Here is a 5,597-nt window from a genome sequence, read left to right as displayed (position 1 = left end):
ACAAACATCGGAATGACCCAGGTTCTCTTCCCAGCTCTGCTGGTAAAGAGGCTGGTAAGTCATGTTCGCATTTGCGGAAACCCAGTTATTCCTTATTGAGCATTGCTATGAATTGAAATATATTCTCTCAAAATTAATATATTGAAGCCCTAACCCCCAATGTGACTGTATCTGGAGAGAGGGTCTTTAGGATCTAAATAAGGTTAAATAAGACGACAGCACTGTGGCCTTAGAAGACGATCTCTCCCCCGCTCTCCCTCTCTCTCTCTCTCCCTCCCTCCCTCTCTCCCTCCCTCCCTCTCCCTCCCTCCCTCTCTCTCCCTCCCTCCCTCTCCCTCCCTCCCTCCCTCTCTCTCCCTCCATCTCTCTCCCTCTCTCCCTGCCTCCCTCCCTCTCTCCCTCCCTCTCTCTCCCTCCCTCCCTCTCTCTCCCTCCCTCCCTCTCTCTCCCTCCATCTCTCTCCCTCCCTCCCTCCCTCCCTCCCTCTCTCCCTCCCTCTCTCTCCCTCCCTCCCTCTCTCTCTCTCTCCCTCCCTCCCTCTCTCCCTCCCTCCCTCCCTCCCTCTCCCTCCCTCCCTCTCTCTCCCTCCCTCCCTCTCTCTCCCTCCCTCCCTCTCCCTCCCTCCATCTCTCTCCCTCCCTCTCTCTCCCTCCCTCCCTCCCTCTCTCTCTCCCTCCCTCCCTCTCTCTCTCTCTCCCCCTCTCCCTCCCCCTACCCACCCGCACCGTCTGAGGGCAGTGAGAAGGCAGCCATGTGCAAGTCACAGAGCTTTCACTGGAACCCCACCATACTGGCACCCCGATTTCAGACTTCCAGCCTCCAGAACTGTGAGAAAATAAGTTTCTGTTGTTTAAGCCACACAGGATATGTTGTTATGGCAACTCCAGCTAAGACAAGCATGGCTCCAAATGACAAGCACTCTTCTACGTACTAGCCTCAATTTCTCCATCTGTAAGATTGGACAGTTGGACCAGATCACTCCTGCAGCGCCTTCTCCCTCTCACTCGTTCATGAGGATGTATCCCTTATGCTTAGGTTCAAATCCTGGCTCTACCACTGAGTAGCTGTGGGATCTTGGGAAGGTCATTTACATTCTGTATCTTAGTTTCCTTTTCTGCAAAATGGGAATATCGATAGCATCTCACTCATTGGGTGGTTGTGACATTAAAATGAATTAATACATATAATGTATTTACAGCAGTTCCCAACAATAGGAAGTGCTATGAAAGTGATAGCGGCCATTATTATGATCACCACCACTATGATTATTTAATGATGATTTCAGAAACTAAGGAGTTGGGTTAGAAGATGGGATTCACTCTATATGTTACAATAACCACACATTTCTTCACTTAGGTCAGTGCTGTTCTCACTCTGCTGAGCACTCTCTTTGGAGATATAACCACTAGCATTTGTTTTAATACCATACTGGTATCAAATGGTTTTCTAAATGGGTATTTATAGACACTCTCCCTGTTTGTCATGGGCATGATACCTGTGACTTTGTCTTTCCATAAAAGTAATAGCACCAGCTGCCATCTATTCGGGCTGCACCGTGTGCCCAGCTTTGTGCTAACAATACATGTAGTGCATTACTCTTCACTGCAGTGCTGTGGGATGGAACAAATTACTTGACTCATGTTAATAAAAAAGAAACTGAGGGTCAGGGAGGACCAGTCCCACAGCTGAGAGGTGCAGAGCGGGACTGAGTCCAGGTCTGACTCCAGGGCTCACACTGTCAACCTGACTCTATACCACCTGTCAATCCAAACTACCAGGATGAGTGAAATTTAAAATATCCCTTGGGCCAAATACCCTTTTCAGTAATTTTGACTCAATTAACCAAATAAATTGCATATGAAGAGCCAATCTCATTAGACATATTTATCTCACTTTATTAAAGCTATATATATGTATCTATATCTGTCTCCTGTGCAAATAGTGCCTATAACTTTCCTAAATATTTATGAAATTTTATTTAGATAGGAGCGGCCCTCCTCCACTTAAATGAAGTGTCAGTTTATAGATCATTAACTATTTAGCAGAAAGTTTGGAGCTGGTAGCCACTGCTGATTGGGGTCAATCAGAAAGATAAAGCAACTTTGACGATATAACAAGTCAATGGAAAGATGGTTTAATTTGCTAAAACTTGATTGACTTGCAGCTTTTCAATATATATGTTGCATAGAGTAAGGTTCACCTAGAATATAGCAAGTTTAACCCAAGGTCACTCCCGTTCAATTTGATTGAGTGAAACAAGACATTATAATAGCATTCCTTCTTCCACTCACTCAGTACATCTTGCCTTCCATGTTGGGGAAAGATTTTTCCAGGAGAATCTACTTCAGGCAAAGAATGCACCTTCTTGGAAGCCTATCTACCTTCATTAAATGGCTTTCAGAGCACACATTGTAGCCGAATAACGTGCATTATTCAAATGGTTTTCAACGTGCTTGAGGAGAAGGAGGTGAACTCAGATGGGAGCGATTTCAAGTAGCTCACCTGCGCCACAGGAAATTCATTTCTCCTTTGACTCCCGTGCCGTTTCGCGGACGTCTATGTATTCCAGTCCCTGTGTCGTTCCGTGGAGGCTTTTTCCGCCACCTAAACCAGCGACTGGCGAGAAGGCATCACGTTCCTGCAGACACGCACCAAATGCCTTGTAATTTTCCCAGGAACAATACTTTTTTTGCTCCTCCATTCTGACTCAAAGGTACAGCGAGGTGTTTTTACTAAGTGGGATTATTTTCTCCCCCGTGGAGTTTTAGACCCTGTGACAAATGTGATGAAATCTGTCAGTCTTTCCAGCTAGACAGAGAAAACCAGGTGCAGTGTTCCTCTGTCTTATTTGCCAATATCGAGTGAAAAGGGTGGTGGTGGAGGCGTTTTGAAAATGCTTGTAACCTGGGAGCTTGGATTGAAGGCATGTGCAGTCTCCAAAGAGATGGATGGAGCACAGGCGGGAGAGAGGAAGACTTCCTTTGCAAAAAGAGCTCCCGGAATCCTTCTTGACAAGCATTTTGCATGCAGTTAAATAGACAAATGTATTCTGCTGCCAGGATTTTACAAGAATCATACTTGATGTCTGTCACCAAAAAGATTCTTGGGCACTGGTGGAGTGACACACTATTATGCCTTAGAGCAGCAGTTCTCAAACTCGAATGTGCATCAGAATCACCTGGAGGGCTTGTTAAAACACAGGCTACTGGGATCCTCCTGCAGAGTTTCTGATTCAGGAGGCCTGTGTAAGGTGCAGGTGATGCTGACGCTGCTGGTCTGGGTAACACTTCTTAAGAACTACAGCTTTAGCGCGATCAAAGTGGGTGAGTCTGAAAATGAGGGTAGCATTTACCAGCTGGAGGCTCTACTCAAGGACTGTGTGCTCTTGTGAATACAATGTGTGCTACAGATGCCATACACCGTGAAGCAACATGGCACCCCCAGAAGCAATCCTCTTACAGAGAAATATGGTAAAAAAAAATTTTCTCTCATTTCTCTGCAGCTCCTAGCTTTCTGGACATGCATAATGAGCAGCACTCTCTCCAGTACTTGTTTGTGAAACTACACTCTCTGCCCCTCCCATCCTGCTTTCCATCTGATGGAAAAGGCAGCAGCTCACAGAATGCATTGTGCAAGCTAATGCTTTAGGCTAGAGGTACCAGAGGTGATTCAAGTCGATGAGCAGAGCCTCCATTTATGATACCTATGGACATTCTCAACCGAGGCATTCTTGGTGCTGGCAAGTATTAACATTTTCTCAGCATTTCAGGGGTTTAGATTTGACCCCCAAAGCGAGGCAGCTTGGAGCTCCGTGGATCCATAATGCGCACTGTGTACCGTTGCTAATAAACATTTACAATGTGGCACGCACAGAACTCGCTCCATAAGGCCCATTTGTGAGAGCGCAGCGACGGAGCCTGTATTTAGGCCAGCACCTCACCACATTAAATAGATCGGTTTGTTCGCATTACATTGCTTTGTCACTTGCATTTGCATCTCCAACAGTTCCCACACCCCAGTGCAACAGTTAAGGACGGCTGAGGTGACCACAACTCTCCCCAGCTCTCGGGAGCAATATTTGGGAAGGAGAGTACCGAGGCCTGCTTTCCAGACAAAGTCAGTGCAGCGAGAGTGCGTTGTTTCTTTCCATCCAGCCACACAACGGTCTTCCTGTTTCTGCGCTTAGAAACAGCTATTGGGACAGAAGATGCAGGTTAAGTCCCATTGAAGTCTGAGCGGGCAGAGAACTGTCCTTTGAACTCTTGGCCCTTTCCTCTCTGCTCTGCCAAGAACTGGCACTGCTTGGTTTCAGTTTTGGCTGCTGTACTTCATGGTACAGAAGCCTCTCTACATATGTAGAAAGGGTGTGTTTGTGAATCTGTACCCAGTGTGCATTTGGGTATTTTTATACATGCATATTGCATAGTAATAGGGATTTTGTGCATTGAATAAAACGATTTCCCCCCATTTCACTCGGTTTATCGTTCTGCTGAATAATTCAGCTACTATATGGACTTCGTGGACTTTTGCTTGATAAATTCACTACTCTGAGCTTTCCCTTTCATTGGAATTTTTAATCAGATTGAAACCCATCACATGGAGATCAAAGCTGGGAATAATGATGTTACCAATCTATGTTTTATCCGAAGGATGTTCCTTAGCTTGCACGTCCTCAAATTGCTTCGTTGCTTGCTAAAGTGTAAGAGAATTTATGATGCTAAATAAAACCAGAAAAAAAAGATGTTTTAATAAGATGAAAATCCAAATGTTAAAATAATGAGCCATCTGCATGGGTGGCCCTCTCTTGAGAGAGATGCCAAGAGCTTTGCCATCTGTGAAACATTTACCAGCTGTTTCCTTCCCTTTTTTGTGAGAACATAAGAAATCCTTGCAGTCGGTGTTTCTAAGTGATACATCATGGGGAAGAAAACAGGTTTGCCCAACTTCAGGAAGGCTGGACTGAGCTGAATTAACCAAATAATACTTTGGGCAACTGCAGAGGTGTACCCCAATGTGCCACCCTTTTTACTGCATCCCCAGCCCTTTTCTGTACCTCACAGAGGGCACTGGTGGATGAGAAGGAAACAGGATATGAATAACATCCCACGAGGTCATTTAAAACCGAATGTTTTCAGAGGAAACCTGTGTCTGCTCACTCGACTGCCTGCAAGCTGGTTTTACCTTCTAAGTCTTCAAGCAAGGTTTGGGCTGAATTGCGATCCAGCGGAAGTGGGGAAGGGTGTCTAAAGCAGTCCAAATATTTTTGAACATGTCTTTCCTTTTTCTTTCTCTTCTCTGATCACTGTTTCACGTATCTGCCAGTCAGCCCTGTATCCCTGCTGCTTTTGCCCTGACAAGCACCTTATCTAGGTTCCCTGACTTATGTATGGTCTTAGGATCTGAACAGAGTGCCAGACAGGAATATAACTTTGCAGCCGGCTCTGATCCGAGGTGGCGTAGCCAGCAATAAAATACTCACAGTGTGGGGTGCTGATCTATCGATGTCTCCCCAGGCTCCCGCTTTTCCACCTCCCTGTTCTGTCTCCAGAATCTGACAGAATTTTATTTTTTCTCCAACTGCCGTCTTTTCTACTTCA

Source organism: Lagenorhynchus albirostris, chromosome 15, assembly GCF_949774975.1.
Source record: "Lagenorhynchus albirostris chromosome 15, mLagAlb1.1, whole genome shotgun sequence".
Taxonomy (NCBI): Eukaryota; Metazoa; Chordata; class Mammalia; order Artiodactyla; family Delphinidae; genus Lagenorhynchus; species Lagenorhynchus albirostris.
This window is presented reverse-complemented; position numbering follows the sequence as displayed.